The following is a 22,952-nucleotide window of genomic DNA, read 5'->3' on the forward strand; positions in this document are numbered from 1 at the left end:
CAGGCAGTGTTCCCTTGATATGTTCCTGTTGTTGATGCTTGCTGAGTGGTACTGTGTTCATCCCACAACTTTGCCATTGGCTACCAGATATGTGGGTGCATGACACACTACTGTTAATTGGTGTTTCATCATTGGGATTTGTCTGTTCTGAGTGGTGATGATGTGGTCAGACGCAGATGGGACACAGTGAGGGTTCCCCAAGGCACTTGTTTGTTCGCAACATCATGTAGTTGTCCCTAGGTGGTACCTTTCAGTGATTGAGACATGTGTATGTGTGTGTGACTGCTCCCACTTGTCGGGTTAAGGGCTGTAATGTTTGCAGGTGTCAGCATGTGTGCCTTGTGGTTCTCCTTGGGTTCTGCATTGCCCTGGGACTGTGGCAGGTATTCGGAAGGTTACGTGAGCTTTGACGTCATGGCCATGTACCACATACTGTGCAGTATGTCTGTCATTCACCAGGGTTATAAACTGTCCTTGTGTGATGAGTCTGTGCAGCTTAGTTCCTCCCAACATTCCTGTGTTTGTCATGGGTGCATGTGCAATGTCACCTGTCCATGTGGGCTTCACAGATGCACATTGTTGCAGTTCAGGGTGTGTGGTGTTGAGGGTGGACTGATGTAAATGTTTGCATGGATGTGCCCCTAGCTCCCGTTTGTCCATGGATGACAGGCCATGCTGAGTGATTTGTGTTTGTTTAGGAGGGATGTACGTTTGTGGCACAGGACACATGTCTGGGTTTCCCAGTTTGTACGACATCTACCTTTGTCATCACAGTGGAGGTGTCATGCATGCTTGTGTCACCCCAATGTCTGGTCCCTGGGGGTAGTGCTGTTGTGTGTCAGTCTCTTGCTGTGTTAGTTGGTGTTCATTCCAGCTTGTGTCACATGTGTCTGTTGTGCTCCCTCTCATCTCACAATGCCGGATTGCCGACTAAGGGTGTCCCAATGATGGTTTACTTTTGTATGGCACTGTGTCCACATCTGTGTCACTGTGGTTCAGCCCCCCTCATGTGTTGTGTATTTGCCTGGGGATACTGAGACACACACACACACACACATGTTGTGTCAGATGTGCAGTGTGAGGTTGCCTGTTTGTGTTTGTGCATCTGCATCAGTTCATTTTTATTGCTGTTGTGGGCCATTGTCTGGATGCTGTTTCTGTGATTTTTCCTGCAGTCCCTGTGAGTCATATCACATCATTGTGCACATTCATCCTGGTTGTTAGATGCCATTGCTGGCATGGAATGGGAGTTTGTGAGCTGACACCTACAGTCTACACAGATTGTTTTGATTGGTGTGTCTATTTTAGAGATGTGTGTATGCTTTGTGATGGTCACTTCTGCTCTAGTGTCATTGTACACTGTATGCATTGTCAGCCCCCATGTGTGGTGCTTGTCTGCACATGGCCGAGAGTATGTTTTGTTTTCACTGCACTGTTAGCCTCACCACATCTCTGTGGGTATGGGACTCAACCACTAGTTTGCCCCAGAAGTGTTTAATGTGTTGGGAGCAGGGATCATACATGCTGTTTGTTATTTGTAGCTTTGACCATGATGACACTTACCTTTTGGTCACTGTGATGAGGGGGCTTTTTGACCCAATCACCACAATGTTCAACATCTGCTGCAATTTGGACCCCACACTTAACTTTTGTTCTACACAGTGAGGGAGTGTTAGTTTTACATTGACACAGTGCTATAGTGAGTCTTGCCTTGTGTAGGGCACACTCATTTGTTGGTCACACATGTGCTGTTAGTTACATTGTATGTTCGAAGTCATAATCACTGTTGTGGGCATTTGTCACAGACTACACACTGTTGTCATGATGTTAGGGGGATGTATTTTGCTGTCATACATAATGTTGGAGTATGATGGATGTGTGGCGCATCACCCATCCTATGGGTGGGGGTGGCAGTAGTGCTGGGCAACAGGTGCCCTATGAGTGGGGGTGGCAGGGGTGATGGGCAACATAAGCATTAGGGGTGGGGGTGGCAGTTGTGCTGGGCACAGGTCCCCTATGAGTGGGGGTGGCAGGGGTGATGGGCAACAGGTCCCCTAGGGGTGGGAGTGGCAGTAGTGATGGGCAACAGGTCCTCTATGGGTGGGGGTGGCAGTAGTGATGGGCAACAGGTCCCCTATGAGTGGGGTTGGCAGGGGTGATGGGCAACATAAGCCCTAGGGGTAGGGGTGGCAGTAGTGCTGGGCAACAGGTCCCCTATGAGTGGGGGTGGCAGGGGGGATGGGCAACATAAGCCCTAGGTGGTGGTGGCAGTAGTGATGGGCAACAGGTCCCCTATGAGTGGGGGTGGCAGGGGTGATCGGCAACATAAGCCCTAGCGGGGTGGGGGTGGCAGTAGTGCTGGGCAACAGGTCACCTCTGAGTGGGGTGGCAAGGGTGATGGGCAACATAAGACCTAGGGGTGGGGGTGGCAGTAGTGATGGGCAACAGGTCCCCTATGGGTGGGGGTGGCAGTAGTGCTGGGCAACAGGTCCCCTATGAGTGGGGGTGGCAGGGGTGATGGGCAACATAAGCCCTAGGGGTGAGGGTGGCAGTAGTGCTGGGCAACAGGTCCCCTATGGGTGGGGGTGGCAGTAGTGCTGGGCAACAGGTCCCCTATGAGTGGGGGTGGCAGGGTTGATGGGCAACATAAGCCCTAGGGGTGGGGGTGGCAGTAGTGCTGGCCAACAGGTCCCCTATGAGTGGGGGTGGCAGGGGTGATGGGCAACATAAGCCCTAGGGGTGAGGGTGGCAGTAGTGCTGGGCAACAGGTCCCCTATGGGTGGGGGTGGCAGTAGTGCTGGGCAACAGGTCCCCTATGAGTGGGGGTGGCAGGGTTGATGGGCAACATAAGCCCTAAGGGTGGGGGTGGCAGTAGTGCTGGCCAACAGGTCCCCTATGAGTGGGGGCGGCAGGGGTGATGGGCAACATAAGCCCTAGGGGTGGGGGTGGCAGTAGTGATGGGCAACAGGTCCCCTAGGGGTAGGGGTGGCAGTAGTGCTGGGCAACCGGTTCCCTATGAGTGGGGGTGGCAGGGGTGATGGGCAACAGGTGCCCTATGAATGGGGGTGGCAGGGGTGATGGGCAACATAAGCCCTAGGGGTGGGGGTGGCAGTTGTGCTGGGCACAGGTCCCCTATGAGTGGGGGTGGCAGGGGTGATGGGCAACAGGTCCCCTAGGGGTGGGAGTGGCAGTAGTGATGGGCAACAGGTCCTCTATGGGTGGGGGTGGCAGTAGTGATGGGCAACAGGTCCCCTATGAGTGGGGGTGGCAGGGTAGATGGGCAACATAAGCCCTAGGGGTAGGGGTGGCAGTAGTGCTGGGCAACAGGTCCCCTATGAGTGGGGGTGGCAGGGGGGATGGGCAACATAAGCCCTAGGTGGTGGTGGCAGTAGTGATGGGCAACAGGTCCCCTATGAGTGGGGGTGGCAGGGGTGATCGGCAACATAAGCCCTAGCGGGGTGGGGGTGGCAGTAGTGCTGGGCAACAGGTCACCTCTGAGTGGGGTGGCAAGGGTGATGGGCAACATAAGACCTAGGGGTGGGGGTGGCAGTAGTGATGGGCAACAGGTCCCCTATGGGTGGGGGTGGCAGTAGTGCTGGGCAACAGGTCCCATATGAGTGGGGGTGGCAGGGGTGATGGGCAACATAAGCCCTAGGGGTGAGGGTGGCAGTAGTGCTGGGCAACAGGTCCCCTATGGGTGGGGGTGGCAGTAGTGCTGGGCAACAGGTCCCCTATGAGTGGGGGTGGCAGGGTTGATGGGCAACATAAGCCCTAGGGGTGGGGGTGGCAGTAGTGCTGGCCAACAGGTCCCCTATGAGTGGGGGCGGCAGGGGTGATGGGCAACATAAGCCCTAGGGGTGGGGGTGGCAGTAGTGATGGGCAACAGGTCCCCTAGGGGTAGGGGTGGCAGTAGTGCTGGGCAACCGGTTCCCTAAAGGTGGGGGTAGCAGGGGTGATGGGCAACAGGTCTCCTATGAGTGGGGGTGGTAGTGATGCTGGCCATACAACCCCTATGGTGGCCTGTTGTTAGTGGCCAAGATGTGGATCCCCTGTGTGTGTGTGCCATTTTGCGGGTATGTGTCGTTTGTTTGTGTGGTTGGTGTCTGACTTACAGTCTGCGCCGTCGGCGTCGGTTCCTGATCCGGTCATAGATGTGGAGTACTGGTATGACCTGCGCGATGGGATTCATGATGTGTTTGTGTCGTACACGCTGCTTGTTGCTCCGTCTCGAACCCGTTGCAAGCTGGTCCGTCTCGTAGCCGTGGATTGAGTTGTGGCGTGAATTGTAGCTGATATGCTTGTTTTCCAGATGCTGTGACGTGCCGTACGTGGTGACCCGTCCAGAACGTAGGAAGTATGCATCGTACTTGTCAGGGCAGAAACTGCTATGGATACTGCTTCCGGGCGACTCGGTTCGGCGTTCGGGGTTACGGCTCGGACAGAGAATGAAGCTTGAATCACAGCCTACGTGTCGGTCGTGTTTTTGGCAGTTATGCGCATCGTACTTCATCTACAGGACGGACCAGCTACGGGTACGTGTCGGTCGCACGGTAAGGCTCGGAGAGCTGCCTGACCCGGATCGGAATCGACCCCTCACTATTTCTACTCCAACCTAAACCAACTTGGGGAAGGTGGTGGACATTAAAGTGGTGACGTTTACTATTCCCACTCCACTCTAAACCAACTTGGGTAAGGTGTTGGACACTAAATTGGTGACTTTACTATTCCCACATCAACATAAACAAACTTGATGAAGGTGTTGACACTAAAGGGGTGACATTTTCTATTCCCACTCCAACCCAAACCAACTTGAGGAAGGTGTTGTACACTAAAGGTGTGAAATTTACTATTCCCACTCCAACCCTAAACAACTTGGGGAAGATGTTGGACACTAAGGGGATGACATTTAATATTCCCACTCCAACCCAAACAAACTTGGGGAAGGTGTTGGACACTAAAGGGGTGAAATTTAATAGTCCCACTCCAACCCAAACAAACTTGGGGAAGGTGTTGGACACTAAAGGGGTGACATTTAATATCCCCACTCCAAACCAAATTAACTTGGGGAAGGTCGTGGACAGTAAAGGGGTGACATTTACTATTCCCACTCTAACCTAAACCAGCTTGGGGAAGGTGTTGGACACTAAAGATGTGACATGTACTATTCCCAGTCCAACCCAAACCAACTTGGGGAATCTGGTGGGCACTAAAGGGGTGAGATTTACCGCTCCCACTCCAATCTATACTAATTTGAGGGAAGGCATTGGACACAAAAAACTTTAAATATTATAAATCCAGTTCAAATTAAAATGCTTTACATAGATTATTATAAAATTAAATTGTAACATGCATAATTAATGCTACATATTCTCACATTTCAGTAAATTACAAAGTCAACAAAAACATTATTTTAAAACACAGCAATTTAAACTACTAACCTTTATATAAAAATGTTTACTCACAAATTAAATATTTATATTTTAATTATTAGTAAAAATTACAATATTTTTATAAATATTCTCAGCCATTCAGAAACTTTAAAAACACAATTTCATAGAATTCAAATAACAAAATGATCAATAAACATTTATAAACCTATGTCTTATATTTTTACATTGTAAATGTTTTTTTAATTTTTTTGTAAATGTTTCCAAAAACTTTTATTGCATACTTTTTTACAATTATAATGATTTCATAAAAAGATTGTAATATTTCTAATTTAAACATCAAAACAAATATACTACTTTATACAATTCTTTAAAAATGTATTTAATAATTTATATAAGTAATTTGTTTATTTGAAAAATTCTATGAAAATAAATAATATTTAATGTAAAAGTAAAAATATTTGTTAAGTATAATAAAATACATTTTAAAATTTAAAACAGGCAATCTACATATCTTTCAAATAACTAACTTAACACTTTAAATGTGAATACATCTTTTTAAATCTCTATTTAAAGATCTATTTAAATATGCCCACCCTTGCCCTCTAATAACCCAACATCCAGCTACTAAAAAAAATCAAATGATTAATTAAAAACATTAATACAATTTAAAATACAAATTAAAAAAATATATAAAGAAAATAATTATCAAAACTAAAAACAGATAAAAAAATTATAAACACATAAAATAAAAAAATAGAATACATTACATCCTAAACAAAACTAAACAACTATATTATATGCAACAATACTGACTACATTGATATTTTTGACAGTGATATTAAAAACAACACTAAAAATGATATTTTTACCTTCGATGTTCCTGTCCACGATATATTTGAAGTCCCAATATTCTTGACACGATATTTCTGTAGCACAATATTTTTTATCCAATATTTTGTCCAAACATAGGCATAGACAAATAAAAAAAAGCCTGGCATGGCACTATAATTTTTATAACTGCCACCATTGTGATTCCTCTACAGCCCAGCAAGCTGACAGCAGACAAACTCAGTAGGAGGGTGCACATGGTGTGTACCTCCAGACTACGAGTCACACTCTCAGTCTCAATCCATATTACACAATGGACTCTAGTGCATATGCATGATGATCTTCTGTGCTATGGTGGGATGGAATGGGGGCACAAATCTACAGTTAGCAATGATGAAATTGAGGCGGGACACACACTCTCCAGAGACATGCCGGAGACCTTCCTCCATCTCAAACATAGTTGCCTCTTTATCATTACCTATAGAAGTTTTTTCAAGCAAAAATGGACCCCACACTCCATTTGCGCCACTTTTGGATACTTGGAAGTTCCTGTTGCTGTACTATACAATGCCTCATACATGCTATGACTATGCATCACAGTTCAGTATTTGTTAGAGGGTTCTTCACCCCCTGATTTTATCAACTTTTGTTCTTTGATTTTTGCTGTGTTCTCTAACCCTTTGGATTCCTACTGTTCTGGCATATTCTGTTTCAGTTCTGCCCCTTGGTGTTCCAGTTTTGTCTAGTGCCAGAATCATTCCTCTGCTATGCCAGTCTACAGTCTTCAGCCTTCTGTCCCCTGCTTCTAGACATTTTCATCCTTTTGGTGGCCATCTCAGCGGACACCTGCTTCTTCCACGCTTATTGCTAGGTGTGCAAAGGCACGATGGATACAGAAAGGAGCAGCCCTTACATTGGGCATGGTAAATTATGACTCAAGAAATGATCGCTAAGTCCAGCCATTTACAATCCTCACTTGGTCCCATTATCACCACAAATAGTTTCTGACACCTCTGCCAGACTTCTATTAAAACACATATCCTTTTGCACGTTGCTGTAATATATGAATGCACAAAGGTTTGATGTACTGCAACCATCTGGCCCTTATTACAATGTCAGGTGGACTTGAGTCCTCCCAACACAATTTCGGTGTGGGAACTGACTGACCATAGGTCGGCGGTTCCACACACCGTATTATGATGTGACAGCACATGGGGGCTGATTACAATGCGGCGCATAAATTCCTCGACATACCGTTGGCGTCTTTTTACAGCTGCATGGAAATGGGCCATTTGGTTTCCTCTCTGACCACCTCATTACGATGGAGGCAGTCGGAAAAGAAACCGGCTGGTCATTCTGACTGGCTTCCAATGGGCTCGGACAACCCGTCCGCCAGTCAGAATGCGGCCTGTAATCTCAAGGGCGGCTCTTTCATCCCTTGAGATTATGATGCACGCTTTCCAACATGGTTTCCACACCGGTCTGTCCAACATGGAAACCATGTCAGAAAGCATGCTGTAGCCCCCCCCCCCCCCAATATGTCCCCCTTTGGTGCATGGCCTCCAGTTGGACGCCAATAGGGCACCAATGGTGCCCTCTTGTTGATTCCTGCACCTTGTGGCAGGCACCTTGAGGTGCCTGCCACTGGGTGCAGGGATAAACTGAACCTCCCATTTTACTATTGGAGGATGCGTTATGGCCGGTTTATGGCCGGAATGCATGCTCCCATAGTTAAATATAGGAATGCGACTGAACAGTGTTCACTCACATCCTAATGGGGCGGTCCGGACTGCCGACCGGGTGTTGGTCGGTACCATGACCGATGCGGTGTCGGGCGGAATCACATCTTAATGAGCCCCATGGTGCAATTCCAAATTCCCATTTCTCTATCGGAGCTTGTGCTGCGGGCAGTTTCCGCCTTCAGCACAAGCTCACATAGAGAAATGGGAGATTGTGTAAATCCCTACATCGTGTGACAGGGACCTTATGGTGCCTGCCACACGGTGCATGGATTTGCATGGGGGCACCATAGGTGCCACCCCGGCCCACAACTGGAGGTCGCAGAGGAAAGGGTGCTGTACTAAGTGCTCTCGAAGTTGCTTCCTGACATGCTTTCCATGTCGGAAAGCCCGACATGGAAAGCCTGTCTGAAACCAACATCATAATACCTACGGCAGAAACTCTGTATGTAAGGGATTAGGTGGCAGTTTCCCACTGACCGATGGACTCCTTGAGCTTGTGGGAAGCCAGCCGGATTGACCGGCCGGTATGAATTCCAACCGGCGTAATCGTAATATGGCGGCCAGAATTCAAACCAAGGATGTCGGTCTGAAAACCTCCAACCTGTGGTCGAAGATGGTCGGAGGCTTTCTGACCGACATCCAAATTAGGGCCTTTGTCTCACATCACGGCTGCTTTCCATTGGGTAGATCATAGGCATTTCAGTAGACCTTAGGGAATAGAGGGTGTCTCTTTTTAAGAACGACAGGGTGACAAAGACATTTCTTTTAATATTGCCAACCCCCATAACAACTTTTAAGACATTCAAAATAAAGGTTCCTTAAAGGTATCATTGTCTTATCCCTTAGTAGCATCAGCTCAAGACCTCCTCTGACGGAAGTGGTTGGAGGTAAAAGGCTCAAAAAATCTTCTGAGCAAAGTAGTTAAAAGAATAATACATTCAAGGTCCAAACCAAATTCATAAAAAAGAAAAACTGTATTAACTTATCACCATAAAAACTAAATAGCAAAGAGTGTAGAAAATGGGGTTTACAATTTCATATGAATGTCAGTGACCACAAAGTATCTCTGTGGGTGTTTTCAGTGGGAACTTGGACAAAGTGCATCTGACACTCGAGCGCACATTGTTGGATAGAAGTTGTGGCTTAGGAACAGTAGTCAAAATGATATTCTAATGTTGTTTCTTTCCTGTAGCAAAACTTTATCATTCCAATGAGTCTCCAGCAGGGATGTGGAAACTTCACATAATTTGCTTTTGTGCCATTATGCATAATTTTAGCCAAGTTACATGTAAATATGCAAAATGCAAAACCGTCATTTAGTGCTATGTTTTAGCACGAAATGTGACCCCATGTTGTGTCAGCCCTGGTCTCATTAAACACAAAGGCCCTCATTGCGATGTCGAGCAGACTTGCGTCCGCCTGACACCGTTGAAGGAACGGAACCATCCGACCATGGGTCGGCGGTTCCGCATTTCCAATTAGGATGTATCCGCACATAGGGGTCTATTAGGATGGCGGTTGGATGGCCGCCCCTGGGCCGGCGGCGGTCATCCGCCCATGATCGCAACCCAGAAAACCGCCGGTCCTATTAGCACGGCGGTGACGAACGCAGCAGTGAGATTTTCCGCCCGCCACTTTTCCAACGCAAGCAGTCTGCACGCTTGCCTGGCAGGCGGAGCTGGATCGCTAAAATGGGGCCGGTACAGGGTCAGGCTCTGCTGGCATGATTATGATGCTGGCGGTAGCCAGCCCTTCCGGGCGGTGGAACCGCCATGGAAAGGCATGCGGAGAATGTCTCCGGGGCCCATTGCGGGCCCCCAATGTGTTTGGGGGGTGTGTGGGTGCACTGGGACATGTCCCTGTACCAGGTGTCAGGCACTGTGTAGTGCCTGCCACGCAGTGCAGGGATATGCTGGACATGCTTATTTGGACATCGCGGCGGTGCTGCTGGCAGCAGCAACCGTCGCAATGTTAAATGTCGCGATCGTACTGCCGCGGTCGGATTTCAACTGCGGGTCATACTAATTGGACCGGCGGTTATGCCGCGGTCCTAGCGTGCGGTGTTTTCCCGCTACCATGGCGGTCAGAGTGATTTTACGACCGCCATCCTAATGGACCCCATAGTGTGGTCGGGATCTTCTAATTTGCTATGGGAGCTTGTGCGGCGGGCTGAAAACAACCACAGCACAAGCTCCCATTGAAAAATTGAAGTTTGTAAACATCCCTGCACTGTGTGGCAGGCACACTGCCTGCCACACAGTGCAGGGATGTTGAGGGGGGCATCATATGTGCCCCCTAGGCACAAATGCAGAGGGCTTGGGGAGAAGGGGGGCCTGCAAGGGGCTCCCAAAGTCAGATTCTGACAGCCAATCCATGTAGGAAAGGCCGGCATGGATTGGCTGTCAGAAAGTGACATCTTAAACCCGACAGTCGAAACGCCATCTTTAAGGGATTATTGTGCCTTTCCGACTTAGCGATGGAACCGTGTCGAATACCCCCGCCGGTTTAAACTCTGACCCCCGTCATCCTAATGTGGCGCTCGGATTCTGAACAAACAGTGCCGGGTAGAAAGCCTCTGACCAGCAGTCGAAGGCTTTCCACCCGACAACGCAGTAGGGCCCAAAACATCTACACTATATGGTATTAATGCGAATGGCATGCTATTCTATGCTGGGTTAAAATGATAAATCCTCCATGGCCTTCCAAAGAAGGAACATTAATATATGAACAAGCATGTCCACTCCATCCTTGAAATAGCAATTTGTATCAGTGCTGATTGAATTAGTTATGTTTTATCCAACAAAAATTTTATTTAGAGGTTAGATCTGAAAGTTTCTGGAAAGGCTACACATATCTTTACAATTTTGCCAACTACCATCATGAACATCGCAAATGAAACTTTTGTTCATTTTGCATGTTTCTTAACAGTGGAGTAGTAAACCTAAGTGTGTAGGCATTTATTGCCAAATACAAACTCAAGGGCAGACAAACATGCAGGAAAGTGTCATTGCATTTACATTTCTGTGCTTTTACCAAGAACTCAAGGCTAATAGTGATCCTGAGTATACATGCAAGTAACATAATTAAAAGATGAATCTTTAATAAAAATATATATATATATTCCCATCTAAAGACCAGTAAAGGTGACCACTGCCAGATCACACTGAGGGCTCAATTACGAGTTTGACGGTGCGCCAGCGGGAGCGCTCCGCCAAACCTGCATGAGAACCTCCCACCATATTATGACTTTTTTTAGTAATTGGCTGGTGATTCTTTGGCATTTCCATGGCTGTGCCTATAAAATAGGCAACACAATGTTAACTAAAAAGGAAGTTCCAGCATGGAATGGGCTGTGAAGTCCATGCCGTGCTGGAACTGGGGGTGCATGCACATAGGCGGAGCACATTTTGTACCCCCACTGTGAATCCATATGGAGTGAGGCACTAGGGGACCCTGTAGGGCCCCCTTTCTTTCCTCACCGCCACTGTTTTCATGGAGGAACGACTTCCGTGAAATCAGTGGCGGTGGGGAGGGAAACATCCTTTACCACACAACCATTACAACGCGTATGGTTACATCGTGGTTTTTACAACGAAAGTCGTTACACCGACTTGCACTGGAGGGCGCTCTAGACTAAAGAATAGTGTGAATTACTATTCCAACACCTTCACTACTGTACGTAGACTGGAGTTGGAATAGTAATTCACACTATTCCTAAATCCAGCACCCTCCAACGCAAGTCGATGTAACGACTTGCGTTGTCAAAACCGCGATGCAACATACCACGTTGTGATGGTACGCGTTGTACCATCATACATCCGGTGGGGAAAGTCATAATATGCTTAAGTAATTGATGCCTCTTGACTGCTGCGCTACCACCAGGGAACGGCGGTTCCCTGCCCGAGTCAGAGGTCCCAGGGCGGCACGAGCACCAAGGTCGTAATGTGGCAGTTGGGTGACTGCCACCGCCCCCCACCACCACAAGTCTGGCAGGGTCCGAGGACTACCAGACTCATAATTAGTCTAATTATTAATGTAATAGTGTGACCTGTGCATGTGTGAAAGGGATTGATGATTCACAGCATTTTAAGGCTCAGTTAGGTATACAGATGACAGTTTAGTTCCAAAAGGGGTACAAGACAACAACAGGTGTGGAGTCTTAAACGTAAAGCGGACTTTCTTAATATCTCATTAATGGGCACTAAAGAATTTGAGACTTTCACTGTAGATCTTTATTCTCACTGCTCAAAAATTGTAAAGTCTTTATTAAAAGGCTATTTCCTTGTAATGTAATAAAACTGAGTGAACATATGATCATATGTGTGATAATCACTGTGGTATATTTGTTTATTTTGGAATACTGCAAAAAATAATTACAGGAATAGTTTACTATAGGTATACAATGAATATTATAATTTAAGACATAACTCCAAAAGGTACCCCAAAGCCGCCCAATGTGGTTCATTAATTATAAATAGTGCATATAATTGAGAAGCCTTTTAGAAAATCATTTATAAAACAAAGAGAGATTGGACAACATGAGCTATTGAAAAGCATTACAATGCCATAATGTTGGCAGATTATGAGCTATTCAAATTGCAAATAATAACAGTGATAAGAGTGATAATAATTCACAGAAGGAAACTAGATTATTTTTAGAAAATTCTTTAAGGCCAATAATTGCATAAGCACTAGTCAAAGTGTACTAAACAGAAAACTCCTAGAGCAAGACCTAAGTAAAGGAATAACGTCAAAGTTAAAGCCTCCCGCCCGCCACCAAGGACCACACCGTAGCTCCAAATGCATACTCTGCCCATCACTTTATAAAAGATAAAAATTGCTGCCGCACTCAATATTCACATGCCGAAAATCTAGGGCATATAAACCATACCAAAAGGCGATTTGAAGAAAAAATGATTCTAAACACCTATTCTGTTTCAAAACAGAAGAAAAATGTTTTTGAACTTCCTCACCTTTAACCATAAGGCATTAAATGACATAGCAATATGAGGTATCCCAACCTTTGCTATGAACGCCAGTAAGAATTGCTCCCCTGAGAAAAATTTGCAAAAAATGGTTTAAAATAATTCATTTTACAGTTTGATTTAAGATAAGTTTGTTAAAGGAAAAAACTGTGTTTACCAATATTGGCTTCTTTTTTTCATTCCTTCAGTATTCTTTCTATCCTTTTATTCTCCTTTCTCCATGCCCCTATTTCGATCCATATTTCTTTCTTTCTATTCTTTTACCTCTTACCAATCCCAATCTCCATTCCTTCTTTCCATCTTTCTTTTGTTTGTTCCGTCCTTGTTTCATTCCACCTTTCTTTCTTTCTTTCTTTCTTTCTTTCTTTCTTTCTTCTTTCTTTCTTTCTTTCTGTCCTTCTTTGTATTTGTGTTTCATTTTCATTCCTTCTTTCTGTCTTTCCTTCCCCCTTTCCATTCATTCATTGTTTTCTTGCTCCTTCCTTTCTTCTCATTCTCTTGTCCATCCTTCTACCCTGCATTCCATCCATCGTTTTTGTATTGGTACCATTTGTTAATTATTTCTCTTCTTTCTTTCCATCACCCTTCCTTTTGTCTCTCATTTCTTCTTTTCCATTATTACATTCCGTGTTTCTGTACTCTATTTCCCTGCTTCCATTAGTCTTTTGTAGTGTTTTATTCCCTGCATGTTCACTTCTTACTACCGTTCTTTCTTTCAATTGTTCACTATTCCTTTTCTAAGTGCTACCTTTTCTTTTTCTTCTTTTCCATATTTCTTCCCTTAGTCCTATGCCTATTCTTCTTTCTGTCCTGCTTCCTTTTTACTTGCCATCTTTGTTTCTTATTTATTTTCTAACTCGCATTCGTCCCTTCCGGCTTTTTCACTCTAGTTGCCTCTCACTAACATTCAATTACCATTTTAATTTCTCTTTCTTTCCGTTTCGGCTTCTTTGGCACTCTACGGTGCCCAACCAACAGCTGTGACATGGTAATTATTCTTTCCTCATTTATGATTTTCTACTTCTGTCTTGTCACACGACCTGCGAGCCCCAGACCAAAGTTAGGATGAGCCCTAAACCAATTTAGTCTGCCCTAGTGGCACCTCCCCCCATCTTTAAGATGTTGCAGTGGGTGCTGGGAGCACTGCAGACTTTGGACAGGTAGTAATCATGAACTAAATAAGACTTTGCTCGAGTAATACAGCCCTTACGCACTCGTAGTTGAATTTGGCTCGGAAAGGTTTTCTAGCCCCAAAAGTTCAAACCGGCATGGGGCGCTGCCAGAAATTTTGCAAAATAAAAGCAAATGTTGGAAACGCTGCAAAACCCTAATTCTTATGTAAAGTTGTCCAGGGGCACTGATGCAGAAGCCAGATTGCAGAACCTGGTCCAAACATCACCCTCACAATGGAGAAAGGAAAACCCAAGCAATCAGACAGGGTTACTTGGCCTACTTTCTCTAGACCAATGTGGAATATTCCATCACCTATTGCATATCACCTGCTACCAACTCTTGACAGCATTTATTAACTGAGCAGGGGTCGACCTGAGGTGTTTAATTTGTTCTCTGCGGCATAGGCTTCATACAGAAATGAGGATCTTTCCAACATCAGGTTATCCTCCCGTAGTTCGTTTGGGGTGGAACTTAATTTGCAAATGTAAACAATAAAAAGAATGGGTACTAAGGGCAAACCATGATTTAGGACCCTTTTACGAGTTCGGCAGTCCATAGGACCGCCAAACCTGTGGCGGCGGTCCAACCACTGCCACACTGCTGACTCACCTGCAGTATTACTGGTGTGACGGTCGGACTGCCACAGGAGCACTGCGACCACCACGGATCAAGGATCCCGCGGCTGTCTTGTGGTGGTCTGTGGCTGAAATATGCTTGGCGGTGCCGCAGCAGCACTGCTGAGCATATTTTGAGTTGTCTCACCACCACCCTTTTCATAGCAGTGAGACCATGATGAAAAGGGTGGGGGAAATGCAACAAAGGTGCCTCTGGGCCTGAGGGTGCATGCGGGGGGCACATGTAGTGCCCCCTTGAGTTGCACCCTTAGTTCCTGCATAGTGTGGCACACATGTCACACTGTGCAGGAAGATGCAGGCGGCTCTCTGAGAGCAGAGGTCTGCCTGTTAGGCTCTTCTATGAGCCTGACAGACCGCCGCTGTCAGACTACCACACAACCGCCTGCACGGTCCGCTGTAGGATCTCCAAACTCAAAATAAGGCCCTTAGTTCGTTTTCTATATGAATATCATCTATCAGTGCTCCGTGCAAGTCGCAATTGGCTTTGGCTGTGAATTGGGCATCCAGCATTGAAAACTATAAGGTAAAGTCTGGTTTATTGTACTAATTGTGTTATGCTAAATATAAATCATGATTTTACTGCCTCTTATAAGCTAAGCCTTGACTGCTCGGGCAGACCCACCATGTGAGAGCCAAGGAGCCTTTGGACCTCCACCGTTCCACGTCAGACAAATAGCCTAGTGGTCAGCAGTGAAAATGTGGTCTTACCTTTGCTACTTATAAGGTGCGCTCACAACTTCAGAATCAGGGAAAAAGCCTGACAGAAAGTAAAGAGATCCATGAATTACCAACACTGTAGTAGTTAGAGACAGTATCATAAACAAGCATTGGCATAGCCAATAGGTCTCGCTTTTGAGACCTTATAAGTGTTTAGCCATGCAACAGTTGCATAACTAAATACTTATAAGGTCCCAAAAGCGAGACCTATTGGCTATGCAAAGCGGCCGTGCGGCCGCGACAGTGAAAGTGATCACGATCCCGATCACAGCAGGGCCGGACTGGCCGTAGCGGGTACCGGGCAATTCCCCGGTGCGCCGCACAGGGCCGTTTTTGCAGCATAGCTGCAAAATCGTCCCTGTAACAAAAGCGGCCGAAAACCGGCCCTGGCAAAACGCTCGGCGGCACCCCCGCTGGGCCCGCTGGGGGGTGGGGGCCGGCCGAGCACTTTGCCAGGGCCAGTTGTGGTTCCCAGTCCGGCCCTGATCACACATCAAAGCGGCCGTGCAGCCGCGAAAGTGAAAGTAATCGCGGTAAAGCGCGGCGCGCGTGCCCGCGCACATGCACTGTAGCTCTAGGCTAGCCTGATAGCGCTTTTTGGAGCCCTCTCAATAAGTCTCGCCAGACCAGCGCATGCGTTGGGTCAGGCGAGACCTAGAAAGGGACGAAGAAGGAAGAGAACTATCTGAGAATCACTCAATAGGGGCAGTGAGCCGTGCAGAGGTCATAGAGTATATTGGGGGCAGTGAGCCGTGCAGAGGTCATAGAGTATATTGCAGTGGAAGCACTGCCGCATTGACTTGAAACACAGAAGGCCCAGGACAGAACTTTAGGCGCCAGTGCTGAAGGGAAGTGAATGAGAGTTACCATTAGGCAAGGTGACAATGCGGAATGTTCAGAAAGGCAGGAAGCCACCCATGCGAGAACGGGGCGAAATAGAGGAGAGAACATTAAGAAGAATAGGGTCGTTCAACATTTCAAAAGTCACAGGTAGATCAGGGGAATCAGAAGGGAGGATAGTATAACAGAACGATTTAAAGGAACTACTGAGAGCAGGAAGGGCAGTGTGTCTATCTTCGTATCTGTGTGTGTGGCTGTGTAACTATTTCTATATATTTACAGACCTCTTTCAGTGGTTGATGTGACCTGTTTTAAACCAGGGTGTTCACCCGCATTTCTGAATAAGTTAGTGCGCCAGGCTTTGAATTTAAGAAAGGGGCATGAAGATGTGTGCATATGAATTTTTGTGTACAGGTGATGGTTTTGCGAGGTGTCTGTCGGTGTGCAGAATTGTCTTTAACTATGAGGTTATGTGTGTTGGGAAACCTTTGTGCTGTTGGACCTCTGTAGTGCATATCTGCATAAGGGAGCAGTTAGTAGGTTCATCTGAAACGAACACCTAGACCGCACATCCAGAGGCACATACACATAACCTAGTGAAACAGGAAGTGTGTGTGGTAAATAGAGCTATGTGTTTCATTCATTCATTGTTTTCTTGTTCCTTCCTTTCTTATCATTCTCTTGTCCATCCTTCTCCCCTGCATCCATCCTTCTCCCCTGCATTCCATCCCTCGTTTTTGAATTGTTACCATTTGTTAATTATTTCTCTTCTTTCTTTCCATCACCCTTCCTTTTGTCTCTCATTTCTTCTTTTCCACTATTAGCCAAACATGCATGCTGACATCAGCATATTGATACCTGAATATAGGTTATCAAAGCTGCCATACCCCCTTCCAGAGGGCCACGAAGCATGCAGGAGCTACTGGAACAAACTGAGGGGGTTAAAGGCTTTTACGCCTGATGTCCTGGAGCCTGACCTACTATGGACCCTGAGCAACAGGGCCAAGTATCCGTTCTGCATATTAACTCTCAGGATATCTGAGTCCAAGCAGTCCAAGGCTTCCTCAGGTGGGAGGTGGATACAGGATAGTGAACACGAACTGACAACTCAAAATGTGCGCCACAGCAGCAATAAATCATTGTTCAGCCAAATACTAATCTTTATTAAAAAAAAGAGAAATATTTTATTTCTACCGCTAACCCCACAAAAGAAAACTATGATATTCACAATTACACAGTCCTCCCCTGAGGTTGGGCTGTACTGTTTCTTTGACTGTTCCCTGTACCACTCACTCCTCGCATTAACAATAGTGCTTACTCCCCATTCACTATTGGTAACATCCAGGGTACGCCCCACTAGTAGTCTGAGTCTCAAGATTACACTATGACTCTAACTTAAAGTCAATAGTGTTCCAGTGCTACTGTGCTAATTTAGCAGTAAGTTCCCCAGGGCCAAGAGGCCCGAAACCTTTCTTACCCACACCGGCAGGTGTGAAGCATTCTGAGTTTCTGAGTGTGGCCCGCCTGCTGGTGCTCGCAGCGGATGCAGCGAAGTTCAGCTGAGTCGATCACAGGTACATATACACCCAGCACATGCATTTATCCTGCACGCTCTGCACTACATCCTTCATGTGCTGTACTACTCAAAGGCTCTCGTATATCCAACACATGCATTCTCCACGCACCCATAGCTCAGTACTGCATTATCCCTGTATTGCACACAGCAGGGGAACTTTAAAAGTGAGTGAGCCTGTAGGCCTCACTCCAGTGACACAGGTTAAAACTTGACCTGTTCACTCCTACAAATCACTGCACAATATGCTGCCACCACAACGCTTGTGCAGCTTACCTCCTGGTGAAGGCAGTAGCGTTGTACCAATATGGGGGTAGCACTTTGGTCATCCCTCCTGTTCCACAAAGACCTCAGTCCTTGAGACAAGCCTATGTCATGGCGCCCACACATGATCCGTGCTTACCTATGACAACAAAAATCATCATTAGGGATCCAGACATTAGTACAGTTGGGCAGTCAGGGCAGGGGTGCAAGTCTGTTACCATGTAGAAGACTTTTCTGTCACAGCATATGCTATGGTGTTATCATGTATGCACTGCCTCTTAAATCACCCTATAAAGTCTTTGTCGAACATAACAGAATGCATTCCAAAGGCAAGCACTGTGCCAAGTTGTACCAATTCACTTAGGTCTCACCACTGTAGACTTGACTAAACGTAGGTACCACTAAGGGGCATATCAGCAAGCAGGCGATAAAAAAATGATCGCCGCTTTTGCGTCCATTTTCGGACGAAAAGCGGCGATAATTTTATCGCCTTATCAGCAAGGTCACGCTATCGCGTGAAACCTTGCCTTATCACCATTTCCCTTAACGCCCATCTTTGCATCTCTAATGAGATGCAAAGTGGGCGTTCCTCCCCAGGATAACGGGAGAAATGTCGCTAAGCGACATTTCTCCTATTATCAAGCCTCACGCAAAGCAGCATAGCGACAAGAAAAGTAGCGATAACCTCTGTTATCGCTACTTTCCTTACGCCTGCTTTGAAACTGACTTAGCCATGATATCCCATGGAAGGTGGATATCATGGCTAAGTATGTGAGGCCCTATCAGCAAGCTATCGCCAAAAGTTGTGTGATTATCACTGGATTTCCAGCGATAGCGATAATCGCACATTTGGCAGCTTGCGCTCTGAATTTTATCGCTTTGGAGTTAAGCATTGCTAATAGCACGCTATCTCCGCGATAACATTCAGAGTTGGCCGGCGATAAATATCCTCACGCTAAGAGCGCTGAGCGATAATTATCGCCGGCCCTTGCTGATATGCCCCTGAATTTTATCGCTTTGGAGATAAGCGTTGCTAATAGCACGCTATCTCCACGACAAAATTCAGAGTTGGCCGGCGATAATTATCCTCACGCTAAGAGTGCTGAGCGATAATTATCGGCGGCCCTTACTGATATGCCCCTAATTTGTTTCTGGCCCCAAGGTCCTGGTCTTAGCTCCATACATGCCGCTGTGTTAAACTATAACACAAGCACGTTTTTAAATTATATTCATGTTTTCAGCAGAACTCAAAAGTCAGCAGCGCACAGCTGACTGAATCACTGTCTGACATTCGAACACTACTTCAGTTGTATATATTGACACCGACCTACGAGGAAGTTGTTCACACCTGATTGTTTACAGCATGGATCCCTGTTATGGCGAAGACCCCAGAAGGACCAAATAGGGGGAAATGCACCACTAAAGACACTAAAAAACTAAACTGGCAGGTACAAGGGACAGAGGAAAAGTTTTCAAATTATGTCTGATCTCTCCATTGTCCCCTCAAAAGACATCTTAATTAAGAACAACTTTGAAGTCATAAAGATTTTATTAATTTCATTAGAGGGGCCAATGCTTCATTGGGTCCCTTTATGTCCTTTAAGACATTGGCCTCTCAACACATCATAGAATAATTTCACAGGTGTTTCAATGCTAACGAGGTAATGCTCAATACTGCTGTATTGTCTCGCCCTTTTGCACAACTTTGCATTTTTATTGATGACGAATACTGTAAATAATAATTGCTGAAAGTGAGCACCAGGGCAGTTTTCTCCAAAAAGAGATTCAGCGCGACACACTGCAGTGAGTGTGCATTCTAGTATGTGTAAACTATTATTTACTAGACAACACACAACTAGCTTGAACAAAAGTACTACGAACTGATGGCACAGATAAACGTTTCTTCCCTTACTAATAGTATGAAACCCTGGCCCTTCCATAGCCTGGGCCCCCTGCCATTCGCTTCTGGGATACTCTTCTTGTTTGGAAGCATTTGGTTGTATGTGGAGAGAGTGTTAATTAAATGATTAGTTTAGTAGTTATGTGCTTGTTGTGATAGTAAAACAAATGTAATCTAACATATTTGTAGTATCTATTTGTAAGAATGAGCGTTCTAAATTACTTTACCATTTTTTTCCCATTTGATCCAAGTGGTGGATTGACTATTGTTTGGCCAACTAGAGCATTTTCTCAACTGCGATTGGTATCCAGGTACATCGCTGTGATTTGATGCTGTGCACTCAGGGTGTATACGTTCAATGCTGACTTTATCATATATAAGGCTTTAGTGTTGTGTCGTTTGCATGAGGGTACAAGAGATCTGTTTCTCATTTTAGAAAGGCCCAGTGGGAGGTGAATGGAGCAATGGCGTGCAGTAGTGTGGTTGGGTTGAAAGTGCCGTGGATGTCTGATAGTCGCCAGATGTGGAATATCGGATGTGTGTTTGATGCGTGTGGTAATGTCAATGTGTATTTGTGCATGCGTGCGTGTTTTGAGAAAGGGGATTCTGGAGATTTGTCTGTGGGATGCGACTGACAGTACCCCAGCCCCCACATCTCCAGATGCACCTACATCCAATGAAATCTCCAGATTGTACTACCCTCAAGCTCACCTTGCCTTTGGCAAATTCATCATATTCAATAATGCTGTAGTCTGCAAAACGGTGTCAACGCCTTTCAGAGCAGTTTTGTTCTTGAACCCAAATAAACTTCATAATTCCCATGGGCACGACTTTTGTGAACTTTATCTCTACGCGGTTCTGTAATCTGCGCACCAAGTGATTCTGCAACTGCACGCGTCCTGCTTTTTTTGGTTCACAAGTGGGTGCATACATCCATTTATGGTATAGATCGCTGTGTTGATGTTGAAGGGTGCATCAGATTCTCACAGCCGTCCTCAGTTCAAGGCGAGATCCCAGAGCTCGAGAGGAATCAATGTGCCCCCGAGCTGCATGAAGAAACGGGGCTGCCCGGCCCCTGCTCCCGCCTCAGCCATGCCGTCTTAGTTCCTATGAGCACCCTCCTGGGATCTCTCCTCCCCACCCACTGCCCTGCTGTCATATCTACTGAGGGGCTTTAGCTCTTTCATAAATAAAATCCACTGTTTGGGTCAGAATTTCAGAAGGAGCGTCATGGGGGTATTCGTTCTTGTCAGACGCGGGAGGGAGCGCCCACGGAAATAGATTTCTGGATCATTCTCTGCCAAGGTCTATGCACGTTTTCCAGTGCCAGTTTACTTTTATTCCATGGATTCTTGGTGAAGGGTTTTTAGCATTTGCAGGTGCTCTAATGCTGAGGCGACACCCCCTGCGTGGTTTGCAAATAGAAATCCATGCACGCCTCAAACATAATACTGTGTGCTAAAAGACAGCCGGCGAGAGACAAGCAGTGGGAAAGCCAATAGGTCTCGCTTACGCAAGAACTATTGGCTTTGCCAACGTGTTTCAGCTGTGTTGCACACCAGCGTGGCTGCTAATCAGCATGGCTAAAGGTTAGTCGCGTCGAGGAAAGTGGCGAACTGTGAAGTATAGTGTTGTATAGTAGAGTGCCACAGAGTGTTGTGTATTGGAATGCATAGTGTGGAATCGTGTAGAGTGGCATACACTGGAGTGGCATAGAGCAGAGTGGACTGGTGTAGAGTGCATTGGCATAGAATGTTAGAGTATATAGTGGAGTAAAGTGCAGTGGCATTGAGTGCAGTGGCATTGAATTCAGTGGCATACAATGCAGTATCGTAGAACACAGTGGCATAGATTAGAGTGGTGCATAGTAGAGTGCCATGGTGCAGAGTGGAGTAGCCCAGAGTAGAGTGGCACAGAGTAGTGTAGAGTTGTGCAGTGCCATAGAATAGATTGTTTCAGAATAGAGTTGCAGTGGAGTGGTGCAGGGTATACTGCATTTATGTAAAGTGGCATAGAGTGTAATGTCATAGAATAAAATGGTGCAGAATGCAGTGGTGCAGAGTAGATTAGAGTGGTGTATAGTAGATAGGCATAGAGTGCAGGGACATAGATTTGAGTGAGTCAGAGTGATGTAGAGTACAGTGTAAAGTGCATTGCCGTAGAGTGTATTGGCATAGAGTGCAGTTTTGCAGAGTGACGTAGAGTACAGTGGCGTTGAGTGGAATGAAACAGTGTACAGTCACGTGGAGTGGTGCAGAGTAGAGTGAGGGGGTGCGGCGTGGTGCAGAGCAGAGTGGAGTATTCATAGTGTGGTAGCACACCACCATTACAGACAACACCTTTTCAATTGAAATGACTAATACATTTTCACAGACATACAGTTTTGCTAATAAAACTATACAGTGCACAGACGAAAATGTGTGGAAATGGCATCACCCAATGTAATGATTTGTTTTGATTATATTAAAATATTTGTTTGGAACACACTTCAGAAATAACAAAAAATGTGCTTCATTTGTGTTCCTAATTCTGATATATTCTGAAATACTTAAACACATTCATTTAAATGTTGTCGTGTGTTAGAAAAAAACTCTTTCCTACTCCTAGTGTCCAGCAAGATTGTCACATAAATCATCTAAATGTAAAGTCAGAGAAAGAAGAGTACACAGGAGCCCTTGGAAGACAGCGTCTGATTTTTGTCCTCGGTCTTTGAATGCACAGCAAATGTGATGACATAAGAACAAGAGTTTCAGGCCTGTTTACAGAAAGGTAACACTTGAAAGCATACTGTTAATGAGATTTGGGCAATGCAGGGTACAAACTCAAGCTGGACACCCTACAACAAATAAAGCCAGCAAATCGAATGCAAGAAAATTTGAGTTATAAACCACAAAGCCATTGGCAA

This window comes from Triturus cristatus, chromosome 3_2, assembly GCF_964204655.1.
Source record: "Triturus cristatus chromosome 3_2, aTriCri1.1, whole genome shotgun sequence".
NCBI lineage: Eukaryota > Metazoa > Chordata > Amphibia > Caudata > Salamandridae > Triturus > Triturus cristatus.